At 37.7% G+C, this 18,585-nt stretch overlaps 1 non-coding gene across 1 annotated transcript; it reads left to right on the top strand.

Annotated features, from left to right (window-relative positions):
* The first annotated feature begins 498 nt into the window (after positions 1–498).
* LOC132653374 (small nucleolar RNA SNORA17) lies at positions 499–626 on the top strand. The gene has a single exon (XR_009591133.1). It is a non-coding gene; the product is annotated as a small nucleolar RNA SNORA17 (small nucleolar RNA).
* Positions 627–18,585: the final 17,959 nt, after the last annotated feature.

Here is an 18,585-nt window from a genome sequence, read left to right on the forward strand (position 1 = left end):
CATGCATGCCATAATGGATGGCAATGTTTCAGGAAGCCTCAGTGTTACTGGATGGGCTGCCTGAAACTGAGGAATGATGAGATTTGTAGAAATAATCTCTCAAGGAAAAACACATTAATTTGCTATATAATAGCATAGGTCATCACTAAAATTATATACATATAAATAACGTAATACAGACTGATAAATCTATAGTTCTGCACATTTGAATGTGTGTATATTAATGTAGAGGTTTATATTTATATATATGTATGGATGCATTTATGAGTGTCTATTTGAACATGAAAAATCATTATGGACTTAATTGAGTATTGGAGTATGTTTTACAGAACAAAGTTGATGTAATATGTATAGGAGATACTACATAAATTAAAATGGGAAACTATACTACATCCATTGTCATATACTTACAGGCAACAGTTATAGACAAAAGGAATACCAATATGAGGTGATAATTGCGTTTCAGGAAATAGTGTTTGATTGAAAAGCCAAAAGAATTCTTCCCCTGGATGCACTGCAGGTGTGGCTACTCTGTCATGTGTTTATCAGTAGGTGACACAGAGAGAGGCTATGTCTAAGCTCAGCATTCTGACCTGTGAACATCTGAATGATTAGCAGCCCAAAATCCCCTGAAAAAAAAAAGTGGTCCTGAGATTGCCACAAGTATGGCACCATGTAGCTCTGGCAAGGTCCACATGATAGGAAAGAAGACCAAGACTAAAAGACCCTACCTGGAACCAAGGGCTCCAGAGGGGAGGGAGCCTGATTCAGATGACCCTTGCATGTCATTCCTCTGGTGGTCCAGGCAAGGAGCAACCCAGAGACAACCACCAGACTGGCACCATGAGTCCCAGACAAGGAACTAGCCTAAGAGGACCACTAATCTGGTACCATGCAGGGAAAGGGGTGGGGCACATAGAATGTCTGAAATGATCCTGCCCAGTGCCATAAGCACTAGCAAGGCATAGTACTTTTGAGACCACTCCTGAGATGACCCCAGACATTGAGGGACCCTGGGCATCAATTAAGGGGAACAAGTGAAGTAAAGGAAGAGAAAGTAAAACAGAAGCATTTGTGCACAATGAAGGGAGGCAGAAATGGAAATTCACTGGAGGGAAGTGAGGAACAGGCTGATGTGAGTAGACAATAATGATACCTGGTCATGGGGGTCATGTCTAGATCTGTGGCCTTGCAATAGTAGGAGTCAGGTACCACCAAAGGCTAGGCCAACATCCATGGTCTGGGCTGCCATCCATAGACATGCTGATGTCTGATGGCTGTGAAAAACTGGCCTCACTTTGCTATAATGGGAAAGTTGGCCCCAGGGGTATTGAGAGGAGGGGAGCTGACCTCACCCCTAGCCAGGTGTAATGAAGGGGGAGCAGTCAGGCTCAGAACATTTCAGGACTTACTGGTGAGCCTGTCTCAGGATATTGAGAGCTGGTCCTACCACTTGTCTCCTGTGATGCATTGTGGATTAGAAAGAGAAACTCTCCTTCACCTTACCACCTGTGCAGGCCAGAGTCTTGGCCCTGGGGTCATGAAAGCAAGAGAGCAGACCCTGTCCCTTCCAGCTGCAAAAGTCAGGAGAGTGATTTCTGCACCTTGACTGAACAGTGCAGTATAATTGAGCCTGTTGGCAATGGAGCAGGTGAGCTGGCTCCTGAGGGTGACAACAGGGCAAAATTGGCCCCTCATCTTGATTTCTGTGTAGCATCATGGGAGACAGAGAGATGCCCTACCGCACCTTTGCACCTTGCCATCTACGCAAGTGGGAGATCTGGCCCTGGGGTGATGAGAGGGGGAGAAATGGCATGTTCTTTACCAGCTGCAACACCTGGGAGAACAGGCTTGTTAGCCTGCACAGCAGGGCAGAGCTGGCCCTGGTTGTAGTGGTTTGCTGTTGAGATGGAGAACTAACTGGTGGGCTAACCAGCTCAGATGTCTCTCAGCCCAGTCCTAGGACTTTGAATTGGCCCATCCTAAAACCAACCTTATTGATGAACTGCTGCAGTGCCTGAGAGGGCCTGAGAGGGCCTGAGAGGGCCTGAGAGGGCTATGTTTCCAAAATTATAGAATCTTCATAACACAGGGCAACAACAGAATATCCTAGAGAATGTTCAATGAGGTTCAAGTATTGATAGTGTAGCAAAAGCTAGAGGCCTCATACCAGACCAATGAGTCACTGCAATGAACATTTGCAAACAAAGTATACAAAAGGGTTTACTGTGGGACAGACTCTGAAACATAGCAGCTTCCACATGACAAATTTTTTCTTTGTTGGGGTGAGAGTAGGTAGGTTGGAGTGAGAGATGACTGGTGCTGCGGTGCATGATGTGAAATTCACAAAGAACCAATAGAAAGCTAACAAAACAAAACAACAAAGTACACCATAGTCCCCTTAAAAGTCTCACTGAATTATAAGCAATCCAAGAAAAGAAATGTACACTTACAATACAGACAGTAGGGAAGGAGGACTTCCCCTACCAGTGGACTAGGGGAGAGGAAGAGGGAAAGAGAAAGAGGGAGGGTAGGACCAGGAGGAGATAAGGAAGGGGGCTACAATAAGAATACAAAGTGAATAAATTGTGAAAAATAACAATAATAATAAAACAATAAGAAAATGGAAGTTCAGATTGTCATGTAAAATTGTTCTTACAATAAACTAATGAAAAAGAAAAGAGAATACTAAGTATATTCATTAGTCCCCATTTCAACAGTTAAGATGCATTATAAAAGGTTATGTTTTTCAATTTTGTAACAAATTAATTATACCTTGTGATAATTATTAGAATATTTTTCTTTTAGCATAAAATTAAAGACATACTCAATAGAAAAAAGTAAGTTTTAAACATCAGCATTTTGCAAAGAAACATCTCTGTTTGCTGATGAAATGTTTTCAGTGACCTTGACATGACTTCAGCATTCTCTGATGTTGGTTGGACACATCCCTGTGCTCTCACACTCTCTTGACAGCTGGTTTTCAGCTTTCTTTCTTTTTTTTTTTTATTCTGAGTATTCTCTGGGGAGTTTTCTGGATGTGCCAACAAAGACATCCAGAAACAAATATCTATAGGGCCTATGCTCAAATGAGAGAACTAAAAGTTGATGGACAAACAGATGGTTCGGGGAGGTCTTATGTCATCTCAAGAACAATTTTTGCATATTTTAACATCTCATATCCTTTGAGTCTATGTTCAGGAATGAATGCTCACAATTTTACATCAACATGAAATTCAGACGCTTCAAACTAAATTGGTATTAAATGTAGAATAGGAATTAGTTTTGAAGAATATTCTGTACCATGAATGTAAAGATGAGTTACAATAGACATAACTATATTTATATTGCAATTGCTGATAAAACAAAGGAAGCAAATATACTTCAAGAACATTAGAATAGAAAAGTCGTAGTATGATAATTTTTTTAATTATAACAACTAATAATTCATATGTGGAAATTAATCTAAATAGTGAAATGGTGAAAGCCTTGTCTAACTTATGTTGTTAAACCTAAGGAACAAAATTAAGAATGAGACTGTCAAATCATACACACAATATTTAAAATATGTAATTGGAGAATGTACATATAAGAATAGCATGAAAACAAGACACACACACACACATGCACACACACACACACACACACACACATATCCATTCTGTTGGTAGGTAACACGCCTTTACTTTTTTAAATTCTTTATTAATTACACTTTATTCACTTTGTATCCCCCCTGTGGTTCCCTCCCTCTTCCCGTCCCTATCCCCCCTTTTCTCCACCCTCTTCATCCATGCCCCTCCCCAAGTCTACTGATAGGGGAGATCTTCTTTACCTTCCTTCTGATCCTAGTCAATTAGGTCTCATCAGGAGTGGCTGCAGTATCTTCCTCTGTGGTCTTGTAATGCTGCTTCCCCCTCTGGGGAAGGTAATTAAAGAGCAGGCCAATTAGTTCATATCAGAGGCAGTCCCTGTTCCTATTACAATGGAACCCACTTGGATACTGAACTGCCATGGGCTACATCTGTGCAGGGGTCTTAGGTTATCTCCATGCATAGTCATTGGTTGGAATGTCAGTCTCAGGAAAGACCCCTGTGCTCAGTTTTTTTTTGTTTCTGTTGCTCTCCTTCTGGAGTTCCTGTCCTCTCCAGATCTTACTGTTAATCATGACAGAAGACAGGTCAATTTAAAATTTAAACACTTAAACATCTAGAATGGGAGATAATACAATATTTTCTTTATCAAGTTACTCAATTTTGTTATATGAATCTGAAATATCTGACACAGATTTATGTTTTCAGTTTCTTCTACCACATGGGAGCACTATTTATGTTTATTTGAGAATATTTCCATAACAAGAGCTAAGTGAAAGAAATAGGTCACTGGTGGATAGCTGTGGGGGGCATTTTATTCTTTCACTTAATTGTGCTCTGCTTCATCATCTGCTGTGATGTAAGAGTGTCTTGCTACCATGCTGTTGTCAAGCATGAGTGAACATGTGTGAACAGACATGGACACACCTGGACAATTTAGGGTCAGGGTCAGCGTTACAGTTAGTGTTAGGGTTATGGGTTTGGGTCGGGGTATGTTCATTGGTGTTTTGCCTGCATGTGTTTCTGTGTGAGAGTGTCTAATTTTGTAGTTACAGACAGTTGTAAGCTGCCTTATGGGTGTTGGGATTGGAACCTGGTTCTCAGGAAGAGCAGTCAGTGTTTGCAACTGCTAATCCATCTCTCCTTCTCTTCCCCTGGGCCCCAACTAGAGACAGGGATAAAGGAAAGGTGTGGAACAGACATAGTAGACAAACAACTATATAGTTCATCGTATGAAACTGTAAGCTAAAAGAACTATTTTTTCCCTTTACTGTATGGATCAAATATTCTTAGCTACACTAGAGAGATGACTACACTGCGTCATAAACATTTCCTGCTAACATCAGTAGAGAAATAGAGTGTGTAAGCATTGGTAAAAGTATCATCTCTTAAGATTTTATTAAAGGTAGGAAGAGGCAACATTAGTACTTCTTATTCTCTTTTTTCTTATTTTTTTAAGTTACATTTTTATTTATTTTTTATATTAATCACAGGTTATTAACTTTGTATACCAGCCTTAGCCCCCTCCCTCATTCCCTCCCAATCCCACTCTCCCTCCCTTGTCTTGCCCCTTTCCAAGTCCACTAATAGGGGAGGACCTCCTTCTCCTCCATCCAACCCTAGCTTATCAATCTTTCTCAGGACGAGCTGCAATGTTCTCTTCTGTAGCCTAGCCAGGCTGCTCTTCCCTCGTGGGAGGGGAGTGGAAGAGCTTGCCATTGAGTTCATGTCAAAAATAATCCCTGTTCCCCTTATTAGAGAACCCATTTGGACACTGAGCTACCATGGTCTATATCCGAACAGGGGTTCTAGATAATATCCATAAAACATGATCCTTGGTTGGAGAAACAGTCTCATGAAAGACCCCTGTGCCCTGGAATATTTGGTCCTTGTGGCACTCCTGTACTCTCCAGGTCTTACTAACACCGCCTTCTTTCATATGATTCCCTGCACTCTGCCGAAGGTTTGGTTATGAGTCTTAGTATCTGCTTTGATACACTGCTAGGTAGAGACTTCCAGAGGCCCTCTGTGGCAGGCTCCTGTCCTGTTACTTGTTTTCTCCTACATCCAATGTCCATCCCAACTGTCTTTCTAAGTGAGGATTGGTCATCTTACCCTGAGTCCTCTTTCTTGTTTATCTTCTTTAGGTGTTTATTGTTTATTCTTCTTAAATAGCCAGAACCTGGAAACAACCCTGATGCCCCTTAGTTGAGGAATGGATACACAAATTGTACTTTTACACAATGGAATACTACTCAGCAATTAAAAACGAGGAAATCATTAAATTTGCAGGTAAATGGTGAGACCTAGAAATGATCATCCTGAGTGAGGTATCCCAAAAGCAGAAAGATACACATTATACACTCACTTATATAGACCTATAAGATTGGATAAATATACTGAAATCTTCTAATTCTCTTAATGGTAATAAGTATGTTAATATTTTAAAAGAAAATGATAGATATATCTTTAAATACAGTGGATAAGAAACAGAAATTGTAACATCATTCTAAGGAATTTCAAAATAAGAATGCAAAGAAACAAGGTAGTTCTATTTTGATTTGGAAAATTAATATTTCCAGCAATAACTTGGTGAATATACACTTGAATACATTTATTTTCATCTGTTGCTTTCAAAGGTAATGAAAAAATAAAATTCTTAACAATTTCAATAGTTGAATCCATACATTCCAAATATATGTATTTTTAAACTGATTACAGTTTATAATTGTACCTCCCAAAGATAAAGATCCACATAAAAGTACTTGTTCTCATGGTAGTGTTTTGGGGAACTTTTATATTCATGAACAATGACTTGAGCCAAGTAAGAAATCATTTGCCTCATTTCAAGTTGTCCTTAAGAGAGATTGTTGTAATCCAACTTTCACCTTTCTTAGTAGCCTAAGACCTGACAACATGCTCCAACATGCATCTTTTCTATTGCCATCTCCTGTCTGCTTTAAAATCCTTATTACTGACCCTCCCAATCTAGAGTCTCTGTTTGTTAAATGGAACTTTGCTACTAATTAAATGCCTCTTTTTCTTTGTTGTAGTTGTAGAAGTTGATTGGGAAAGTAACTGTTTACTAAGCATGAAAAGCCATTTTGAGAAACCACAGTTTTACCTGAGCCCAGCAGGACTCAGTTACTCAAAGAAGACAATAAAAACAACTCTCAGCCATTGCACTCACCTGAGCCCAGCATGATTCAACGACTCAAAGAGGCAACTCAAACTGTTCTTCTAATGCAGCCCTTGGCAAGAAAAAAAGTTTTAGAGTGACTGCCACTAAAAGCTTTAGGGTCTCTACTGGATACAGTTTGGGTTACAAGTTGAATCTATTTATGTTTTTTGAATACTTAAATTATTTCCTAAAGATGCATTACTAAACAAGCATGGATACTCTGTCCAGAAATTTTGTCATTAACTGAAAAATTGTCCATTGCATGGATGTTATGATTAATTTTGTTTCAACTTTCCTGGCCCAGATATTTGCTCAGCTATAATAAGCATGTCAACTTTAGGAGATGAATAGCAGGAGAATCCAAGATGGCGGCGCTGAGAGGACACTGTGTGATGATCAGGACAGCAGTGATTGCACAGAAACCAACAGACTGAAATCTGGGCCCTAAACCACTAGCAATTATGCTTTCCAAGTGAGAGGAAACCCCCCAGTGTGTGAAACAATCCTGTCCATTCCTAGATTATCTACCTGATTATCCATTCCTAGATTATCCATCCTAAAGAGATTCTGGGTATCGGCAAGCAGTAAGTCTCCAGCTCTGACCCACATGGCTTCTTGCTCTGATCACCATCCCAGACTGAACTGTGGGCCCCATAATACCAGAGACTGGGTTTTCCAGTCAAGAGAAAACCCCATGTTGAAGGAAGGAAGCAATTAGTACCAAACTCAGGTCACCCAGACAATCCCAAGAAAGGTCCTGGATTCCAGCAGGCCCTCTGCTCCCAGCCCAGAGAACTGCCTGCATGTGTGTGTCCTAGGCAGAACTGTGGGCAGGAAAGCACCAGGGACTGGATTTCTCTGTTGGGAGGAACCCCAGGGTGAAGGAAACATCAGGTCCAATCTCAGGGCAATCAGCCTAACCTCCCCATTCCCTGAAAAGTTCCCAGGTTCCTGCAGCTGCCCAGTCACCAGCACTTAGTTACTCAACTGTGCCTGCATGCTACATTCAGCAGCACAGACAGAACTGTGGACCCCCAAACATCACAGACTGGGTCTCCATATCAAGAGGAAATGCCATGGTGCAGGAAACATCAGATCTGACCTCAGGACACCCAGCTATACCCAGAGAAGTGCTCTAGCCTCCTGCTGCATGCCTGAGTGCTGCACTCACCTACCACTGATTACCACATGGGTATTAGGGCACAGAGCTCCAACCTCAGACCTACAGAAGCCTGGGATCCATGGGATCAGCCCCCAAACATTGCACCAAAGCACAACCTGTCTCCCTAGTCAACTTGACCAAACTAAGGGACTCCCTGGTTTTTCAAGAGGGCTTCACCCAGCAAACACAGTGTAAGAGCAACAGCAGCAGCAGCTCATTAAATTCAGAGCCAGAAATCCAGCTGCCCTGTCTCCATGACTTCTCTTGGTAAGAGAAAAGACCCCCTGACTATCAATGACCACAGTTACTACACAGGTCCATATACCTGAGGTGAGCTGTGGCAACTCCTAGGAAGCACAGGGCATTAGGTGACCATACCCAAAAGCTGAGGAGGCCTCCTTCAGAAACAACCATCTCCCTGCCATGGGGATTCTCCCCACCCCAGAAACTAACAGCCAGATGGGTAGAGGCCAGTATAAAAGCACAACCAACAAAAGCCAAAGTAATATGGCATCTTCAGAACCCAGTTATCAAGAGGCAAGTAGACCTGGACACCCTATCATAAGTGAAATTCAAGAAGATGACCTTACTATACTTATGAACAGGATAATGGAGGAAACAAATAAAATGTGTAAAAAAAATAGAGGAAGATAAAGACAAACAAATTAGGAATAGTCATAAAGATATAAAGGAAGATTAAGTCAAACAGAATATGATCATCCATAAAAAAAGTCATGAAGATTTTGCCAAACAGTTTTGGCTTTCAAAAAGAAAATAATTAGATCACTGAAAGAAATAAAAGAAACAGAGGAATGTTCAAACAAACAGGTGAAGGAATTAAAAAAAATAAAACAGGAACATACAGTCAGAGAGGTGAAGGAAATCAACAAAATGGTTCAAGATCTGAAGATAGAACAGGAAAAAATCAAATAAAACACAGAGGAAACCATGGAGAGGAAGAACTTAGGGACTAAAACAGGAACTACAGAGGTAAGCATAACCAACAGAATATAAGAGATGGAAGAAAGAATCTCAGATGTGAAAGATACAATGGAAGAATCTGTCAAAGAAAATGTTAAATCTAAAATAAATCCTGACAGAAACTATCCAAGAAATCCAAGACAACATGAAAAGAAAAAACCTAAGAATAATAGGAATAGAGGAAAAAGAAGATCCTCATCTCCAAGGCCCAGAAAATATTTGCAACAAAATCATAGAAGAAAATTTTCCCAATTTAAGGGAGAGGCCTATAAGCATATAAGAGGACTACAGAATACCTAATAAAATACACTAGAAAACAAAAAAACAAACAAACCTCACACTGATAATGAAAACAGTATGTATACAGAAAAAAGCTGCAAGGGAAAAAGGCCAAGTAACATAATGGCAAAACTATCAGAATCACATCTGACTTCTCAACAGAGACTATGAAAGCCAGAAGGGCCTGGATGGATATCATGCAGAACCTAAAAGAAGACAGATGTCAACCCAGGCTACTACATCCAGCAAAACCCTCAATCATCAGAGATGGCAGAAACAAGATATTCAATGATAAAAACAAATTTAAACAATACCTACTCACAAATCCAGCATTACACAAGACACTAGAAGGAAAAAAAAATACAACCCAAGAAAGCTAACTACAGATGTATCCCATGGCACTTTAGTGTCCAAGTGGGTTACATAAATGGGAAGAGGGACTGCCTCTGACATAATCTGATTGTCCTGCTCTTTGATCACCTCCCCCTGATGGGGGAGCAGCCTTACCAGGCACAGAAGATGACAATGCCTCCACTCCTGATGATATCTGATAGACTAAGATCAGAAGGAAGGAGAGGAGGACCTCCCCTATCAATGGACTTGGGGAGGGGCATGCATTGAAGAAGGCAGAGGGAGGGTGGGACCTGGAAGCTAGCAAGGGAGGGACTTATGTGGGGATACAAAGTGAATAAAGTGTAATTAATAAAAATAAAATAAAATAAAATTCTACATAAAAAAATGAAAATATGATATGATAAACATAATGAAATCTATACAGGTTAAGAAGATAAACAAGAAAGAGGACCTGGGGTAAGATGATCAATCCTCACTCAGAAAGACAAACAGGATGGACATTGGAAGAAGGAGAAAACAGGAAACAGGATAAGAGCTTACCATAGAGAACCTCTGAATGACTCTGCCTAGCAGTGTATCAAAGCAGATACTAAGACTCATAACCAAAACTTCGGCAGAGTTCAGGGAATAATATGAAAGAAGAGGGAGATAGTATCATGTGGAAAAGATAGGCGCTCCACAAGGACCAAATATATCTGGGCACAAGGGTCTTCCATGAGACTGTTTCTGTAACCTAGAACCTCTGCTCAGACATAGCCCATGGTAGCTCAGTAACCAAGTGGGTTACCCCAGTAAGAGGAACAGGGACTATTTCCGAGAGCAACTCAATGGCAGGCTCTTTGATGCCCCCCCCCCCCAACCCGAGGAATGAGCAGCCCTGCTAGGCCACAGAGGAGGACTTTGCAGCCAGTCCTGAAGATACCTGATAAAACAGGGTCAGATAAAAGGGGAGAAGGTTCTCCACTACCAGTGGACTTGGAAAGGGGCAGGGAGGAGATGAGGGAGGGAGGGTAGAATTGGAAGGGAGTGAGGGAGCAGGATACAGCTGGGATACAGAGTTAATAAAATGTAACTACTAATAAAAAATATTCCTCAACCTTTATCTTTCTACTTGGCATGTTCTATCTATCTATCTATACATTCTCAACTATCTAAAATATTTATCATCTATCATCTATCTATACTTATTTATCATCTATTTATATACCTATCATCTATATCAATATACCGATAGATATGAATGATAAAGAAGTAAATGTCTTAAAATAGAAAAGAAGTAGATAAAAATAGAAGGAAGTGGGATGGGAAAATAAAGAACTGAAATAATAAGTATACACTTCTAATATATTAAATTCTCAAAAGAAATTAGCACCAACATTCTGTAGTCTATGTCTGAGTCTATGCATATTTTATGGGGTTCTTTCTTTGCAGAATCTTGACCAATAAAAGAGTTTTGAACACAAAGTAGGACATTACTTTCTCAATTATCTTAAAATGTGGAAGCCACACTACAACCCAGAATTGGGTATAGTTTTAAAACATTGGGATACTCTTTCATGGTAAATGTCATAGCAAGGACATATTGATCTGATAAATGGAAAAAAATAATCCCAACTAAAATCTCAGTTCCTTATTCAAAGTTGGTAGACTCTGCTCTAGTCCTAGACTGTTTCCTAGTCTGTTTTGTAGACTTAAAACTATGAGTAAATTATGAAATATGACAATAATATGAGGATTTTAAGAAAAATACTGAACATTCAACTTTGTGCCTCTCACTTAAATGTAAATCAAAATTAAAAATAAAACCAATAAAGAAAATTTTATACCATTGAAAACAAAGTCAACCTATCTTTAAATTAAATGTTGATAAAAATTTTTCTAAAAATGGGATCAAGGCACTAAACATCATTTTAAAAATTTACTCTGACAGTGTCTCATGGACAGAGACCTCTACCGCAACTGAATGAAAGCATTGGACTGTACACACTGAGAGCAAAGGCATTTCCAGTTACAACTAAGAAATACGAGTACAAGTACAATAAGACACACTGTAAAAGGCTGCTTGTTTTCTTGGACAGCAAATATATATGACATATTTTGGGGAAAGTAACAATTGAATATAAGATGTTCTCCAAGAAAAATAATCAATGATCTTATAAAGGATCCAACGATCATTAAGCATTCTCCTTTCACCCCAACTCACTGCAAATTCAGCAGTGAAAATTGTCAGCTCATTGGTTTCATATGACAGGGAAAGTGGAAACAAGAAAAGGAGTGAGAAAACTCATCAATACCTTCAGTTGAGGCTGCCATTACTTTTTGCCTGGAATACGAAATATGCAACCAAAGAAGATATTCCTTGACATTTTCCTCCAGTGGACTTTGCCTTTACTTTTACATATAATTTACATGTAATCCTCAGTCATATTGTTCTACCATTTTAAACTTATTTAACCTTAAATGCTATTTTGAGTATCATCAGTCCACTCACATGCAAATCCAGGGCTTTACAATAATAATAATAATAATAATAATAATAATAATAATAATAATAATAATGGAGAACGAGATACATTCACTGGGTTCTGGTCCAAGCGCCCACAAAAGGCATGATGTTCTCATATACTTAGTAGAATTTTACTATTCTAATAATGATAAAAAAATCAATGCTTATCTGAACATAGATGTAATTTATAATATCTATATTTCCATGAAAATATCACAAATGAGACATAGGTATCATTTTTTTTCCTGAGATGTAGTCTTTACCTGAGCCTGAAAAAACACAAGCTACAGAATATCTCAAGCACATGTATGGATAGGCCAGAAACCAAAATACTTATTAATTTTATAGATTTATTTTTATTGTTGTCTGTGCGTGAGTGTGAGCCCTGGAGTGTGGATACTTGAGCAGGCCAGAGGTATCTTCTACTTGCTCAGAACTAGAAATGCAGCAGTTGGTGAAACACCAAATATAGATGCTGGGAATCTCAAGAATAGCTAGTGATATACAAGTACATTAGTACTCTGCAAGAATAGCTAGTGATCTTACTCACAGAGCTTTTTTGACCCTCAACATTCCTATGTTTAAATAGAAAAAAATACAAAGAAGGAACTAACGCAGAAAATTCCTTTTCTCCCTCTCTTCTCCTTTCATCCAACTGTCCGTCCATCCCCCCACTCACCCACCCATCCATCCATCCATTCATCCATCCATCCACACATCTATTTATCCATCCTTCCATCCACCCATCTATACATCCATCTATCTACCCTTCTACATTTCACTGCCTTTCTTTCTCTGAGCACATCAAGGAAAGGCTTTGTGATGTCATAGTAAATTGTTGACAATATGACCATAATAGAAATAAAAAGAAAAAAATACAGAGTATTGTCTCTAGAAACCAAAGAAGTTGATACCTAGAATATGAGAGGGAAAAAAGAAAAAAAGAAAAAAAAACTCTTTCTAGGTCATAAAATCTATGATATTTTGTTATAGAAATTCAAGCAAATTTTGATGATAGTTTTCACAGTGATGTGCAATTCCTGTCCTGGAATCCATGAAAGATTGACTGTGCCTAAATGTATTATTACAGCAATGGTGAGAAGGGAAGGCAAAACTCAGAAGCACTAGTCAGCACAGGGATAATTTAAACTATCCTGACTGCTGCCAGAATCTTCCACTTAAAGTAGGTGCTGACATTAACATAAGCTGTCATTGTCAGTTTCACCAGCTGCCAGCAACTCCTGTCACTAGCAGGGTCTGACATTTGACAGAGACTGATGGCTTGCCTAGCCACTGAGGGTCTGCATCAGGAACCATTTCTGTCAAGTAAATGTGCATTAAATGTCAAAAAGGACCTTGACAACACTGTGGATTCTTAAACTCTGCTTTGGCAGAAAACGTGATGGAACAGTAAAGTTAATAATATCCTTTCATGTGATAAAATCGGAAAGACTGGAGAATCTTTACATTGAAAAAGTTAACATTTTGGAAAGGTGGTAAGTCCATTCAAATATCTGAAGCACTCCATCACAGCGGAGGTATTAACTTTGGTAGTTTCTCAGGGGATATGACTACAATATATGGGGAGAAGCTCTGAAAAACAAATAATAGCTCTGCATAATATGTTTCCTAACAAGAGCTGTCCAAATTCTGAACGATTTTTTTTTAAAAACTTGTTATGTTGAAATCATTTTAGACTTGTAGGAAAATGTCAAATACATACCAGAAAGTTCAGAACATTATTTTCCTAAGATGACAAAACTGAGTACCTTACATCACCATAGTGTAATAATGAAATGAAAGTAATATCAAAAACACTGATAGATGACAGCTCCTGAAGACTGATTTTTTTTTACCAGATTAAGTCTATGAAGTTCATTTTTCTGATCCAGTATTACCATAAGAACATGCATTTTATGGTTTCATTATTTAATGGGTTACAACGTATTAAATCCTTGCATTTTGTTAAAACGTGTGCCTGGGTCAAGATATTTTAGTGTCAGATATGCATTTTGTTATAATAATTATAATTGCATAAATTGCATCACTACTGCTTCCTAATAAACTAAGTTAAAATTCACTTGCAATATCAGATTAGAATTTTCAATGAATGGCTTTTTAAATGATTACAAAAATATTGCCAAGGAATTTACATAATATATAATTATTTAGATATATAATATTATTTAAATATATATAATATATTTAATATACTATATAATCATATATAATTCCTGACTGCCCTGTTTAGAAGGATAACTTGGTGATTAAAAGAGCAATAATAAGAAAGTATCCATGCTCAAAATCATACAGAAGCCTGAGCACACCCAGAAAACTGGCTTTAGTATTAATTCCAAATACCTTGGTGAATAGAAAATTTTTTTTTTATACTTTTAGTTAGCAACTTAACTGTGTTAACTCTACCTGTCATATACATTAGGGTAATAAAAAGAAGGAAAGAAGATTATGCCACATTTGCAATCTATTTAAAGAATCTTTATCCACTATCTATATCCAGCTTTTGTTGGATAACTTTGTTCTCTAACTTTTCTGATGAAAATTTTTCATCTCTTTTATCATTCCCTGTGTGTTTTCAGATTTCAGTACATTTTATATGAAGCCTCATGTAGTAGAGGGGATCGTTTTTATATAATTATCATTCAGTAGTCATATGCCATTTAATTAAAAAAACAGTCCAATGTTGTTGTTTTTTTTTTTTTAATAAACAAAGCTTATATGATTACTAAAGAACACAAAAATTGGCCTCAAGACTGGCTCAGAGGTTAGGAGTGCATAGTGATCTTGCTGAGAATCAAGGTTTTGTTCTTAGAACCCAGGTTCACATTCAGTTGTAATTCTGGACACAGATGCAACACATCCTTCAGGCCTCTGTGAACACTTGCTCTCACATGTACATACTCACATTACCAGGCCCACATAGCATACATAAGTATTTTCTTTTAGATGTAAGCAAAGAAGAAAGACCACCAAAGAACCCAGGAAACATCTAAGAATATGGCATTTATAAACTATGCATCCAAATGATGATGTTCACAGTCCAGTAAAGAAGGTTAAGCTTGTCATGAGTTGTTCTTTATTTTCTTTTCCTTGACATACATCAAAAATTTTATTTTATGACAAAAGTTGAATATAGTTATGTGAAAGGTAAATGCTAAGTTGATAATTTATATTACTTTTTCTCCTGCAATATATGCCTATTTGTATTTAATTTTTCTAAAGAATTATAGAAATTATTTCCTAAAGTTACTCATTTTATTTCCTTTTTTACTTTACTTCATTTTAAAATATGAGGCTTAAGTATCACATGTTAATATATTGCACAGCTGCTCCAAATGTGAGACACTTTAGAGCTCTCAGCATTAAATAGGATGTCTTAATATACTCCTCATCCAAGGGCTCTGGAATTTATGCTTAAGAGAAGGCAGAAAGAGGGTAAAAAACAGAGGTGGTAGTGTCTTCCCCACACAACAGGCTTCATACACATATAAAATCACAAAGACCATGGCAGTCTCTACAAACATGTGCAGGTTCAAAACAGAATTCCAACCATGACAAGAGGAAGTTCCTACCCCAAGCAAGAAGCCATTTGCAATTGATATCTTCTGGAAAAAAAAAAAAAAAAACAAAAAACAAAAGCAAAACAAACAAACAACAACAACAAAAACATCATCATCAACAACAACAAAACACTATTGCTTTCTTCAAAGAAGTGACGGTGGATGCATCAGACACATTCCAAGGCCCCATGTCCCAGCATATTTATCCAAGACATGAGACTTCACTTCTTATTTTGTATGATTTTTGTTGTTGTTTTGTTACTGATTTTAGCTTACTGATTTTTTTTTAGTATGTTTGCTCTGATTTTCATTTTTCTATTGATTTGCTTGCTATTGTTATATTTTCTCTTTCTTTGTGTGAGAGAGAGAAAGAAAAAAAGGTAAAGTTGAGTACATATGGAGGTGATTAGGATATGGGAAAGGATGGAGGAGATTAAAATATAAGTATATTTCAACTCTATTACATGAAAAAATTAAACGTTTTTAAGAAATGTGTGTGTATGTGGTAGGCGGTATACACAGGTGTCTGGAAGGCAGAGGGAACAGATTGGTATGACAGGAGTGGTAGGTAGTGGTAAAAGCCTGATATGAAGATGGGGGAAATCAAGTCTTCTGAAAGAATCGAATTCACTTTTAGCTGCTGAGCCATCTCTCTAGTGCCTTTCCCTTTTCTTTTTCAAGGTCAAAGTATTGGTACCATCAATCAATGTCAGAAATATCAAGATAAACTTGAAATTCCATGCAAAATCCAGAAACAATGAAATCTCCTCATATAGTCTGAGTGAAGCACTGTGTCCTATAATTTTTGGCCAATGAGTAAATGTGTAGTTTTCTAAAAATATTCTTTTAAAAAGCACAATATGCATAAGAGATATGCAGAAAGAGCTTGCGGCCCGCTCTGACAGCAATGCAGGCAATACAGTTTCATATTATTTTCACTTAACTTTTATAACATGGATTAACAAGTAGTGTTTTTAATTTTATAACCTGAGTTTTATAAAGAATAATATACTTGAATAATATATCCAGATTGCAATAGGAAGTGATTCTTCCAGCTGTGACAGTCACCCAAAACTGATGTAACAGTTTTAAATAAATTTCAGTCTTTGAAACTTGGCCTGTATTAATACATTGGAAATATAGATGAAAAAGTTACAGGGGGTAATAATCTTCCATACTAGTATAGTTTACACAATGGATTAGTTCTTGATTTGTTCCTAAGGATATATAAAGATGAAAAGTTGGTAGAACTCCCTATGTTGTTTAACATCAAAAATAAAGGACATCCAATATTTTAGTGGATACAAATTGTCTTTTGAGAGGGAGAACATAAATTATCTACTGAGGACATGAAATAAATTCAGTCACCCAAAATGTTCTCATTTCCTGAAGAATAAGTTGACCATTCAAGATAAATATCTTCTTTGAATTAATCCTAGTAAGGGTAACAACAGAATGAGTGACTCTCTCCAATTTCATAAAAAAAAAAAAAAAAAAAAAAACTTTTCACAATGTGATAATAATACTAAATGAGCTACAGCTATTCAGAATATTGTTGGGGAACAATTAGCCTATGATTATAGAGTCCTGGTTAACTGTTTTAGTGCCTATATGAAAGCGATCCAGGAATTCCCTTGTCCTCTCTCCTCCTTAAGGGTTAGAGTGAGAGACTAAAGTGAGAAAGAAGTTAGCATCATCTGAAGCGTAAGTCAACCCAAACTAAGACAGATAATACATCTCTAACAAAATGTTTTATCTCCACAGAAGCAGCTAACTGGGTAATTGTTTGAATAACTGGGGAAAGCAGTTTTACTTACCCGACAGGACAAAACAGTTACTTATCACAAGATGTAGCTTTCAAAATAAGTGCTAACTTTGTAAATAGTACATAATAAAAATGTCCATTATTGAGAGTGTCTTTTCTTGCTTATGAGAAGTTAAATCTTCATATATTGAATCTGGCAGAAAAGAAGATATCCATAGTCAGACACCAGTAGTCTTGGAATTGTGCATTTTTTCATGTTTCTTGATAATGTGTTATCTTGAATGAGCCATTGAAAAATCTGATCATTGTAAGTATAGTATAATAAACTTATTTGTAGACCATGTCTGCCATGTGTGTTTTAATAAGTAAGTGTTAAAGAGGAAACAGTAATAAAAATGTTAGAAATTATTTATTTGATAGTAGTCTTAGAAAATTTGGGTTCTTTTTTTTCCCATTTTTTAAATTTTATTTTAATTTTATTTTTAATTATACTTTATTTACTTTGTATCCTCCCTCTAGTTCCCTCTCTACTCCCATCCCAATCCCTCCTTTCCTCTCCCTTCTCCACACATATCCCTCCCCAAGTCCACTGGTAAGGAAGAGTTTATTTTTCTTCCTTCTGACCCTAGTCTGTTAGGTCTCATCAGGAGTGGCTGCATTGTCTTCCTCTGTAGCCAGGTAAGACTGCTTCCCCCTCAGGAGGAGGTGATCAAAGAGCAGGCCAATCAGTTCATGTCAGAAGCAATCCCTCTTCCCATTACTATGTAACCCACTTGGACACTGAACTGCCTTGGGCTACATCTGTGCAGGGGTTCTAGGTTATCACCCTGCAAGGTACTTGGTTGGAGTATGAGTCTCAGGAAAGACCCCTGTGTTCAAATTTTTTGGTTCTGTTGCTCTCCTTGTGGACTTCCTGTCCTTTCCAGACTTACTATTTCCCACTTCTTTCATAAGATTCCCTACATTCTGCCCAAAGTTTGGCTGTAAGTCTCAACATCTGCTTTGATAGTCTGCAGGGCAGAACATTTCAAATGTCCTTTGTGTCAGGCTCCTGACTTTTTTCCTGTTTTCTTCTTCTGATGTCCATCCTCTTTGCCTTTCAGGATGGGGATTGAGCATTTTAGCTACAGTCCTGTCTCTTGATTAGTTGCTTTAGATGTACAGATTTTAATAGGTTTTCTTATATATC

Source organism: Meriones unguiculatus, chromosome 3, assembly GCF_030254825.1.
Source record: "Meriones unguiculatus strain TT.TT164.6M chromosome 3, Bangor_MerUng_6.1, whole genome shotgun sequence".
NCBI lineage: Eukaryota > Metazoa > Chordata > Mammalia > Rodentia > Muridae > Meriones > Meriones unguiculatus.